The sequence below is a fragment of the Saccopteryx bilineata genome, chromosome 8, assembly GCF_036850765.1.
Source record: "Saccopteryx bilineata isolate mSacBil1 chromosome 8, mSacBil1_pri_phased_curated, whole genome shotgun sequence".
In the NCBI taxonomy this organism is placed as follows: domain Eukaryota; kingdom Metazoa; phylum Chordata; class Mammalia; order Chiroptera; family Emballonuridae; genus Saccopteryx; species Saccopteryx bilineata.
The window spans coordinates 56,027,071-56,039,974 of NC_089497.1; the positions used below are offsets into that span (position 1 = coordinate 56,027,071).

The 12,904-nt window shown below is 43.4% G+C and overlaps 1 protein-coding gene across 1 annotated transcript in view; it reads right to left on the reverse strand.

Annotated features, from left to right (window-relative positions):
* The window catches only part of TNK2 (tyrosine kinase non receptor 2), a 42,335-nt gene extending 29,910 nt beyond the window's left edge, over positions 1 to 12,425 (reverse strand). Inside the window, exon 1 of the mRNA XM_066241899.1 lies at positions 12,066 to 12,425. The gene's annotated coding sequence lies outside the window, so the exon portion shown is untranslated. The remainder of the gene's footprint in view (positions 1 to 12,065) is intronic.
* Positions 12,426 to 12,904: the final 479 nt, after the last annotated feature.

The window sequence follows — 12,904 nt, forward strand, 5'->3', positions numbered from 1 at the left end:
GAGGAAGTCTGGGCCCCAGAGAGAAGACCCTGCCTGATTAGGAGACACAGCACACAGAGGACAGGCAGAGAAAAACACTCAATGTTCTTACACCCAGCTGAGGCCCCTGGCTTCAGGGCTCCCAGGACATGTAGCTGCTAAAGGGGATAAAAGTTATTTTTTCTCACCCTTGTTAAAGATGGCGCTGCCCGTCACCCACACGATATTAATGCCCTTCTTGCTTGGGAAGGGGTGTGGTTGTGCTCATGTGTGTTGAGGAAGGGCTTTCGTGCCAAAAGGTTTTAAAAGGTGGAGCTAGGAGGTCATTTTGGGAAGGACAGTGGCCACGTGGAGGAGGCAGCCAAAATGGTGGAATGGGGAAGGAGAAGCCAGTTCATAGAGGAGAAGGAGATGTGGAACAGAGGTGAGTAAGACTGGTGAGGTGGAAGCCTTTGATTCTAGGAAAACTGGGATGAGTCAGTAGCTTTGTGAGCACTAAATGAGTGGGTTTTGGAGTGTTTTTACTCGCTTGCTGAGTACAAGTCTAGAATAAAGGAAAATGGAACACCAGTTTTTAGCTCTGTTGACTCCTCACCATCGTCCGAATCTAAACCTGAACCTGCGTTGGCCAGGCAGCTTTGATGGCGGCCATGATTACTGGCCATACACCAAGCCAAACCTCTCACTCCATACCCCTTCTCAGTCACTCACCATGTACCTACCTATGCTTTCACTTTGTGCTAGAGTTTGAGGGAAATATGAAGAAGTCACAGTCTGGGTTCTCAAGAAAACACTATGTGCAGGTTCCTTACTAAAACCTTTATTTTCATTGACCGATTTAAACAGCCCCCTCTTACTACCCTACATTATCCCCATTTTATAGATAAGAAAACTAAGGCTCTAGAGAGGTGACCAGGGTCAACCCACAAAGTGAGATGAAGCCAGGATTCAGTTCATATACACTGTACACTAAATTGCTTGTCTAAAAGCTGCAGGCCCATGGAGGGCAGAGCTGGAGTTTTATTCATAAAATATATACTGAACACATGGATTCTCTGAGTAAGTTTAAAGAGGTGATAGAAGTACCAGGAAATACTGTAGATTGTTCATATGCATATAATTTCACTCCTTCCCAAAACTACAATTAAAAAAAAATTTTTTTTTGAATGACAGAAGCCCCCAAGAATGAGAAGAACAGTAGAGACAACCACAACAAAACTTTGGAAGCTGGGAAGCAGGTGGGCTAGTGACAACTGAGAGGATGTGCTCCACCAAAACTGGCGAGTAAACCAACAAAGACACAAGATACATGAAACAGGAGATCCAGCACAGAAGGCTATGAATGACATGCCCAGGATGCTTAAGGGAGATCCCAAGGGACAGCTAAGCATCACGGTACAAAGCAACCGGTCCATGCTGGTTGGAAACAAGGAAACAGGCTCTGAAACTTTCCCAGAAAGATGAATTTGAGAATACCCAATGGAAAATGACATCTTGAGAAATTTAGATAGTTACTGGAAAGTTTGACTAATTGAAAGGTACATAGAAAACTAAGCACATAGAAAAAGACAACTCTAGGGAGAACAAAAAGTTGTGTAGGAAAGGAAAAGTCATCACAGTTTACCACACTCTTAACAATGTCAACTCAGACAGTAGCTTAGAGAAGAAAATGAGATGTATCTAGCATGAATGGGCTGAAAGATAGGAAGAGTTAAAGGGTGGAAAAGTGGAAACAAGGGAATTAAAGTCAAACCCCCATCTCTGACCAAGATGGAATAATGAAGATAAGATTTAACCCCCAGACCAAAATAAATAAATAAAAAGGATAAAAGATACAAAATGGTTTTGAAGATACCAATCAAGAAACAAAAGACAGTTATATCTATGAGACAGGATATAAAGGAGCTCAGCCCTACCTACAGTTGGCTTTATAAGCTATATCACAGGAAAAGGAACCAGTCAGACCCCAAAAGATTCCCTAAGTTGAGGACATAGAGCTAAGAGTCTGGGGAGACTCAGGTGGCCAGAGTTCACAGAACAGATCATCAGAGAAGAGAGAGTACCATACAGGTCTGTAAAGCCCCCCCCCCTTAAATATCCAGCTGAGTATTGACCATCACATGAATGTGCAGGAACTACCCAAGGCTGGGGGAAAAAAAAACACCCAAAAAGATTAGAAGAAAAAGTGCCTAGTGCTTACAAGGCTGGAAAAGCTAGGCACTGGGTAGAATACACAAAGGGGTCCTGCCTCAGAGGTAGAGAATTATTAGCCCTAGATTGAGCAGGCTCTGATCCCACCTAACAAATCCTTTTTTTTTTTTGTATTTTTCTGAAGCTGGAAACGGGGAGAGATAGTCAGACAGACTCCCGCATGCGCCCGACCGGGATCCACCTGGCACGCCCACCAGGGGTGAAGCTCTGCCGCAACCAGAGCCACTCTAGCGCCTGGGGCAGAGGCCAAGGAACCATCCCCAGCGCCCGGGCCAGCTTTGCTCCAATGGAGCCTTGGCTGCGGGAGGGGAAGGAGAGACAGAGAGGAAGGAGGGGGTGGAGAAGCAAATGGGCGCTTCTCCTATGTGCCCTGGCCGGGAATCGAACCCGGGTCCCCTGTACGCCAGGCCGACGCTCTACCACTGAGCCAACCGGCCAGGGCCCACCTAACAAATCTTAAAAACAAGACCCAAGAGGATCATACTGTTTCCAAGTCACTGAACTATATCCCTGAACAAAGTTCAAGAATATTTATGAGAAAAAACCCCAAAAAACAAAATAGTACCTGACAAGATAAAATTCATTGTTTGGTATGCAATAACAAATTACTAGACATGCAAAAAAAGGCAAGAAACTATAACTCATCATGAGAAAAAGCAAGCAATCAAAACCAACCCAGAACTGACTCACATCAAAATTAGTAGACAGTCATTAAAAGTTATTATAACTATATATTTTTAAAACTATAATTGAACTTTTAAAATAAAAACTACATTGTATGAGATAAAGAAGTAAACTGAAAGGAATTAAAGGCAGATTAGACACTGCAGAAGAAAAACTTGGTGAACTTGAAGACACAATAACAGAAATTCCAAAATACAACAGGAAAAAGAGATTCTTTTTAAAATGAACAAAAAGCCTCAGTGAGCAATGGGATAATTTCAAGGAGCATAACATATATATAATTAGAGTGTTTGTAAAAAGGAGAGAGTTGGGAACAGAAAAAATTTTTGAAGAACTTACAGCTGAAATTTTTCAAATTTGATAAAAACTGTAAGCCCACAGATTCAAGAAGTTCAGTGAGCTCCAAGTACAAGGCACATGAAGTAAACTACACCAACACACCTCATAATCAAACTGCTCAAAATCAGTGACAAAGAGAAAATCTTAAAGAGTAGCTGGGGAGGGCAAGGGAGACATGCTACAGATGAGAGAAACAAAGATGACAGCAAATTTCTTGCAGACACTATAGAAAAGGAGAAGACAATGGCACAACATCATTAAAGTACTGAAAGAAAAAACTAACTAGAATTCTATTCCAATGGAAATATTTTTTGTTGTTAGTTCATGTCCTTTATTAATTCATATACAATTACTTGTCTTCTGGTTTGTTAAAGCAATAGGCCAGACAATATATACCACAATAATGTCTGTCAAAGTGGCTGGCCATAAAAACTCCAGCACCACATTCATCTGAAGGGGACTCTGAATGAAGGCAACTGATTCTGCCATTCTCATCCACCTTGTAGCATTTCAGGACAGCCAGCTTAACCTTTTTTCTCTTATGTTTATTCTTCTAGGCAGTGGTGTTTAAGACTTCCTCTTCATTTTCTTAATACCACCACCACGTCTCAACACAAGATGAAGAGATGAAGAGTGGACTCCTTTGGAATGTTGTAGTCAAAGTACATCCGTCTTCCAGTTGCTTGCCAGCAAAGATCAGTCTTTGCTGATCAGGAAGAATTCCTTCCTTACCTTGGATCTTGGCCTTCATATTTTCTATTGTATCAAAAGGTTCAACCTTGAGATTGATGGTCTTCCTTATAACAGTTTTCATGAAAATCGGCACCTTGGCATTGGTTCTACCAGATAGTAGATCAGAAAGTGAAAATAACTTTTAAAATAAAAGCTAAATTAATTTTTGAAACACACAGAACCTGAAAGAACTGATAATCAGCAGACAAACTTATACTACAATAAATATTAAAGACCTTCAGACAGAAAGAAAATAATATCATATAGAAATATGGATCTCTGCAAAAACATGAGCAGCACTGGAAATAGCAACTACATGGATAAATAGTTAAGGTATTTTTTCTTATTATTTAAGTCACTTTAAAAGATAAATTGACTAAACAAAAACAATACCAATATAGTATGGAATTTATAACATGCATAACTTTTGACAATAACAGCACAAAAGGAGGAGAGATATTTTAAGGCGCTTATACTAACATCATTTGGAGGCTGACTACGTTAAAGATGTATATACAAATCCTGTGGACATCACACAAAAAAAGAAAACTATTTTAATAAACATAGATGCAAAGATTCTTTAGTAAATAGAATTCAACAATATACATAAAGAGTAATACATTATGACTATCCTGGCCAGATGCTCAGTGGGTTAGAGCATGAGCCCAAAGCACAGAGGTTGCAGGTTTGAGCCCAATCAGGGCACATACAGGAACAGATCGATGTTCCTCTCTCTCTCTTTCTCCATTCCTCTCTCGCTAAAATACATAAAAATTTTGTAAAAAACTTTAAAAAAATAAAATAGAGAGTAATACACTATGATCAAGTAGAATTTGTCTCAGGAATTGAAGTTGCTTTAACATCTGAAAATCATCAATGTAATTCAACATATGAAAAAACTAAAAAAGTCCTATGATCATTTTGATAAAATGATCATACAAAAAAAGCATTTGATAAAATCCAATATCCATTCCTATTAAAAATCACAGTTAAATATGAACATAAGGGAGCTTCCTCACCCAATCAAGGTCATATATGAAAAACCAGCTGACCGGTGACGACATTGTGTATGGTAAAAGACTGAATGCTTTCCCCTGAAGATAGGAAACAAGGAATCTAATGTTCTATTCAACATTATACGAGAGGATACAGCCAGTGTAATCAGGCAAGAAAAAGAAGTAACAGTAAAAATCAGAAAGGAAGAATAAAACTGTCTTTATTAGCACATGACATGACAGTCTATGTATAAAATCCCATAGAAAATACAAAAAAGCTACCAGAATAAGTCAGTTTAGCAAGGTGGCAGGATCTGAGTCAATATACAAAAATCAATTGTATCTATATATACTAGCAACAAACAATTGGAAACTGAAATTTTAAAAAGTAACACCATTTTACAGCAGCATTACTGACAACAGCCAAAAGGTAGAAGCAACTATGAATGAATCAACAAAATGCACTGTATTTATACAACAATTATTCAAACTTAAAAAAGAAAATTCTGACACATGCTACAACATGGATGAACCTTGAATATATTACTAAATGGAAAAAGTAACAAAAGGATAAATACTGTATGAGTCTACTCCTATGGAGTATTTAGAGGAGTCAAATTCATAGAGACAGAAAGTAATTAATGGTTGGCAGAGGCGGGGGTGGAAGGTGGAATGGAGACTTAACTGTTTATAATAGAGTTTCAGAATATTTTTGTTTGTAGAAAGAGAGAGAGAGATGAGAAGCATCAATTCATAGCTACATCAGTCTAGTTGTTCACTGATTGCTTCTCATATGTGCCTTGACAGGGGGAGCGGCTATAGCTGAGCCAATGACCACTTACTCAAGCCACTGACCTTGGGCTTCAAGCCAGCGACCATGGGATCATGTTGATGATCCTATGCTCAAGCCAGCAGCCCCACGTTCAAGCCAATGAGCCTGCACTCAAGGCAGTGACCTCAGGGTTTCAAACCTGGGATTTAATCATCCTGAGGCAATGCTCTATCTATCCACTGTGCCACCTCTGGCCAGGCCAGGGTTTCAGTTTTAAAAGATGAAAAAGTTCTGCCTGACCAGGCAGTGGCGCAGTGGATAGAGCGTTGGACTGGGATGCAGAAGGACCCAGGTTCAAGACCCCGAGGTCGCCAGCTTGAGCGCGTGCTCATCTGGCTTAAGCAAAAAGCTCACCAGCTTGGACCCAAGGCCGCTGGCTCGAGCAAGGGGTTACTCGGTCTGCTGAAGGCCCGCGGTCATGGCACATATGAGAAAGCAATCAATGAACAACTAAGGTGTCGCCACGAAAAACTGATGATTGATGCTTCTCATCTCTCTCCGTTCCTGTCTGTCTGTCCCTAGCTATCCCTCTCTTTGAAACTCTCTGTCCCTGTAAAAAAAAAAAAAAAAAAAAAAAAAAAAGTTCTGAAGATGGATAGTGATGATGGTTGTACAACAATATGAATGTACCTAATACTGACCCATACACTTAAAAATGGTTAAAATGAAAAAAATGTTAAAATGATAAATTTTTATGTTATATACATTTTACCACAAGACAAAAATTTTTAAAAATAAAAAACCAATTGCCATAAAAAGTACTATTTACAACAGCACCAAAAAATATGTTAATACTTAATTAAGGATATACCTGACAAAAGTTGTAAAAGATCTGTACACTGTAAACTATAAACCACTGGTGAAATTCTTAAAATTCTAAATACAGAGATCTACATTGTTCATAGGTCAGAAGGTTCAATGCTGCTATGACGTCAATTCTCCCCAAATTGATCTATATAGAGATTCAATTCAAAATCCCACGTTTTTTTTGCAGAAATGAATAAAATGCCTCTAAAAAGCATATGGACCTGACCAGGCGGGGGCGCAGTGGATAGAGCATCGGACTGGGATGCCCAGGACCCAGGTTCAAGACCCCGAGGTCGCCAGCTTGATCGCAGGTTCATCTGGTTTGAGCAAAAGCTCACCAGCTTGGACCCAAGGTCACTGGCTGGGCCAAGGGGTTATTCAGTCTGCTGAAGGTCCACGGTCAAGGCACATATGAGAAAGCAATCAATGAACAACTAAGGTGTCGCAATGCGCAACGAAAAACTAATGATTGATGCTTCTCATCTCTTTGTTCCTGTCTCTGTCCCTGTCTATCCCTCTCTCTGACTCTCTCTCTGTCTCTGTAAAAAAATAAATAAATAAAATAAAAAAATAAAAAAGTAAAAAGCATATGGAAATGCAAAGATCCCAGAATAACTAAAGCAATTTTGAAAAGGAAGAACAAAGTTCAAGATCTTATCCTGATTTCAAGACTTACTATAACTAACTCTACAGTGAAGTCCTGAATTAGATCTACAAAAATACACATACAGACAATTGATTTTTGACAAAGATGCAAAGGCAATTCCATAGAGACAAGATTTTTTCAACAAATGGTGCTGAAACAACTGGATCTCCACATGCAAAAAAATGTACTTCAATTTATACCTTGCACCATATACAAGAATTAACCCCCAAGTGGATCAAAGACTATAACCATAAAACATAGGAGAAAGCCAGTGCTTTGGGTTAGGCAAAGATATCTACAACATGACAATAAAAGCACAACCCATTTTTAAAAAAAGTTTGTAAATTGGAATTCATTAAAATTTAAAATTTCTGCTCTTCAAAAGACACTGTTAAGATAATTAAAATGGAAGCCAGAGATTAGGAGAAAATATTTCCAAATCACATATCCAATAAAAGGATTGTATCCAGAATATATAAAGAATTCTCAAAACTCAATATGGAAAAAACCCCCACACAATTAAAAAATGAGCAAACAATCTGAACAGACACAATATCGAAGATATACAGCTGGTGAATAAGCACATGAAAAGATGCTCAGCAACAGCAGTCATTAGGAAAATGCAAATTAAAATCACAATGATATGACTACAAACTTATTAGAATGTCTAAAATTAAAGAGACCAATCATGCCTGACCCGAGGTGGTGCTGTGGATAAACCATTGACTTGGAATGCTGACATCGCTGGTTCAAAACCCTGGACTAGCCCAGTCAGGGCACATACGAGAGGAAAAAGTACCTGTACTATAAGTTGATGCCTCCGACTCCTCCCTCTTTCTCTCTCTCTCTCTGTCTTCTAAAATCAATAAATAAGATCTTTAAAAAAAGAGAGAAATCAATCACACCAAATGCTGACAAAGAAGTAGACAAACTAGAACCTTCACACACAGCTGGTAGGTATGTAATATGGTATGATCACTTTGAAAAACAGTGAGGCAGTTTCTTAAAAGTTAAATGTACACCTACCATATGATTCAATCACTTTGGTCCAAATAATTCATCCAAGAGGAATAAAAAACATTTGTCTATACAAAGACTCCCACAAAGGTTCGTAGTTTTATTTATAATGACCAAAAACTGAAAACAACCCATTGATAGGTGAATGAATAAACAGACTGTGACAAATACATACATACCATGGAATACTACTCAGTAATAAAAAGGAATGAGCTATTGATATTTGCAACAACATGGATAAATCTCAAAATAATTATAGTGAGTAAAAAAAAAGCCCAGGAAGAAAAAAGAACACATGTTGTTATGGTCTATTTACATAAAATTTTAGATAATGTATTGCATAGTGACAGAAAGCAAACCAGTCCGTTACCTGGGGAAGGGGGATAGCAAAGGAAGGGGGATAGAGGAATTACAAAGGGGCCCAAAAAACTTGGCTTGGGAATAATGAGTATGTTCATTATCTTGGTTCTGGTGATGGTTTCATGGGTATATAAATATATTAAGACATTAAGTTATATTTTAAGTATGTTCCATTTACCATATCATTATACCTCAATAAAACTATGTTAAAAACACAAAAGCACTTCATGTTCCAGAACAAAGCACAGGGCAGGAGAATAATTGTGAGTTTAGGGGCCATAGGAAAACATCGGTGAGCACTGGCCCTTCCTCCTCAACATTTGCCAGCCAGCGCGATTACCAGACTGGCAAAGAGGGTCTGAGCCCTCTGAGGAAACTGTAGGAAAAGGCATGGCCCACTGCACAAGCCAGGAAACTGAAGCCCAGAGGCATTATCTTGCCCAGCAGGTTACACCGCTAGTAAGTCATCTAAACCCAGATCTGGCAAAGTCCTTTTCATCTTCATCAATCACAAATTCAAAAAAGTCAACTTCTGCCTGAGCCCCACCAGGCAGTGGCGCAGTGGATAGAGCAGGGGTCGGGAAACTTTTTGGCTGAGAGAGCCATGAATGCCACATATTTTAAAATGTAATTCTGTGAGAGCCATACAACAATCCGTGTTCGATAAGCATTATCCAATAAAAATTTGGTGTTGTCCCGGAGGACAGCTGTGATTGGCTCCAGCCATCGCAACCATGAACATGAGCAGTAGGAAATGAATGGATTGTAATACATGAGAATGTTTTATATTTTTAACATTATTTTTTTATTATTTTTTATTAAAGATTTGTCTGCGAGCCAGGTGCAGCCATCAAAAGAGCCACATCTGGCTCCCGAGCCATACGTTCCTGACCCCTGGGATAGAGCATAGGACTGGGACGCGGAGGACCCAGGTTCAAAACCCCAAGGTCGCTTGCTTGAGCGTGGGATCAGAGATATGACCTCATGGTCGCTGGCTTGGGCAAAAGGGTCACTTGCTCTGCTGGAGCCGCCCCCATCCTCCCCCTTCAAGGCACATATGAGAAAGCAATCATCGAACAACTAAGGTGCTGCAATGAAGAATTGATGCTTCTCATCTCTCTCTCTCCCTGTCTGTCTGTCCCTCTCTCCTTCTCGGTCAAAAAAAAAAAAAGTCCAATTTGAAATAGGGTGAAGATGTGTGTTTGTATGTATGTGTGTAGAATAGACAATTTTCTGCACTGAAGCCTGAGACAGAACCAGTATGGCCAACCCAAAAGAGCCAGGGACCATGGACAAGCACCTGAACTTCAGATGCCTGAGTGTTTGGGATGGCAGTGAGACAGGCAGGTGTGGGATGAAGCTGACAGACAGGTTTCTGTTTGACTGAGGAGCAGGTTAACCGGCTCCTCCAGTGGCTGCCTACTAGGGAAGTCACCACCACTCCCACCTCCCAACAATCTCCACCCTGTCTGCTTCAGATTGGGGTCTGGGGGCCATGTGACTGAGAGCCACACCTTGGGCTGGGGCAGAGGTGGCTCCCGCTAAGGCCTTGAGGGCAGACAGCAGTTCTGCACAGCTTCCTCCAGTCCCCAGGGCTACAGAAGCAAAATCCCAGACAGTACCAGATGAGAAAAGCAGCCCTAGGAGGAGAGGCCCAGAAGCTGGCCAAGCCTTTTTGGGTCAGGAATGAGTAGGCATGGTACCCAGGCCATGAAGGAATCAACAGGAAGCAAAATCTAGCCCCCACCAGTGCAAACCTCACCTCTAGGTTGGTCTAAGAGCTGTCCCCAGCTGGTACAGAACCCATGATGCCATAACTGCCCATCTTCCACCTCCACATGGCAGGGCTGAGGTCTCTGCCACAAAGGATGCCCCGAGTCCAACAGTGTAGATACCCTGTCTTCTCCTACCCTGTTGGGCGGATAGAGTGTATTATGCTCACTTTGTTAAAGAGGCCGTTGCCCAGGTGATATTAATGTGTGTTGAGAATTGTTGTAGCCTGAGGCTTGGTTTTGGGATTAAGCCTGTCCCACCCTTTTTGGTGTGAGGTGGTACAATCCTATCATGCCTCATAGAAGTGATTTTTTTTTTTTAATCTTTTTTTTTTTTTTTAATTTTATTTATTCATTTTTAGAGAGGAGAGAGACAGAGAGAGAGAAGGGAGGAGGAGCTGGAAGCATCAACTCCCATATGTGCCTTGACCAGGCAAGCCCAGGGTTTCGAACCGGCGACCTCAGCATTTCCAGGTCGACGCTTTATCCACTGCGCCACCACAGGTCAGGCAGAAGTGATTTTGTATTAGAGACTTCCCCATTATGTATATTGGATTAAGGGTTTGGATTTCTACACTATAAAATGGGAACGGAGCGGGAGTTTGCTCTCTTGGTTCCTGAGGTTAGCATGAGAGAGCAGAGAGAATAGAGCCAACAGCGGGAGGAGGCCACGTGGAGAAGGCCAGGAGAAGCAGCCAAGATGGCGGAGTGCTGAGTGAGATGCCAGTTTGTATAGAGTTTGTATTTGGGATAAGGAAGGAGATGGGGAACAGAAGTGAATAAGTCTGGTGAGCTAAAAACCTTTGATTCTAGGAAACTCGGATAAGTCAGTGGCTTTGTGAGCACTGAATGTGACTGGGTTTTGGAGCCCAGTGTGTATTTTTACTTGACCGCCGGGTGCAAAGCTAGAATTAAAGACTATGGCCCACCAGTTTTTGGCTCCGCTGTTTCTTTGCCGACTGTCCGAATCCAATGCGAACCTGCATGAGCCAGGCAGCTCTGATGCTGGCCATGGCCGTGGCTCCTGGCTTTACATACCCTTTCAGGCTGGGGTCCTGACAGCCAACACAGACAGAAAGCCGATCCAGTAGCTCTCCACCCTTCTACCCACTCTCCATCCTTGGCTCTGGGCCTTCAATATTAATCAGCTGTAACAAGGTGTGGCAGGAGCAGGTCCCGCTCGTGCCCAAGTCACTGGCTGCCACACTCAGACCTCAGCTCACGTGGCAAACAGGGTTGCAAAATAAGATCCTGTTAACACAGAGCTGTCCCCTTCCCATTTTTAGAATGTGTTTTGAGGACTTGAGGCAACAACCTATGCTCATTGCACCATCCCAGCGATGGCATGGAGGCATCCTTATCTCCGCAGGTAGAGACAAGAGACTAGTACCTCCTCTGCAACCTCAGCCTGCTGCTAACCCTCTCTTCCTTCTGCCCATGCCTGGCAGCCACCCAGTCTCACCTCCAACCTACACTCTAAGGAAATGCCCCATCACTCTAGTTGGCATATAAAGTACTGGGGGGAGGAGTCCTGCCTCGCTGTTAACTGCACAGTTTCCTCCCTCCCACCCCCTCGTTTAAACGCAGGGGAGTGAACAAGGGCCGTCTGGAGAGCACCCCAACTGAAGTAATGCGCCTCCCTGCTTCCAAACACACCAATTCCAGCTGAGAGCAGAAATGAGCTTCCTTACCTTCTGCTTCTCTCCAGACAGTTTCGATGATGTTCAGGCTGAGGTCGCAGAAGAGGATCCAGTAGGACACAGCCTGCTCTCAGGCCGTGGCTTCCAACGCTCCTAAGTTCACAGCGCTCTTCTGTTCCCCATTCCCCAAACGTCTACATCCTGTGCTCACTTCAGCCCTGGAGCGATCCCGGTGCTGGGCAGCCAGCTTGTGAGTTACCACCTCCTCCTCCGCCTGCGCCTCCGGATCCTGCGCTCCTCAGGGGGCCCCTCTCCCTCCTGGGACCCCTTCCCGGCCAGGTATGTTTCCTGGACAGCCCGCACCACTTGTCCCTCCTGCACCCCAGGCAGCCAATTTGCTTCCTGCACCCCCAGGCGCCCCTCCCCCTCAGGCCCCCGGGGCCCCACAGGCCGTGCCCTCCCCACCAACTCGAATCTCTCTCGGCGAGCTGGGGCCTCTCCTAGAACCACCGCCTCCCGTCTGAGGTGCCCGCAGCTCTCCCAGTACTGCCCGCCCAGTCCCCCGGAACTTTCGAGCCCGTTCCCGCGCTCCCAGAAGCGGTCCGCGAATTCCGACAGCTGCAGAAGCCGGCGTGGGCTCCCCTCCCCCTGCTCCTGCACCCCAGCGCGGGCCTCCCCACGCTCCTGCACTGCGGGGACGCCTCCCCCCTTCTCCTGATGCTGCTTGCGGACCCCCAGCCCCTCCTCCTGCACCACAGGCCAGCTCGCGGAGCCCGTCCACAGTGGCGGGCGTCTCCAGTCCGCGCCGTCCGGCGTCCCCCACACCACCCCCAGGCTGGGCTCGTGGCCGCGGCCGCCCCGCTCCTGTACCCCCGCGCCCACCCCGCCCT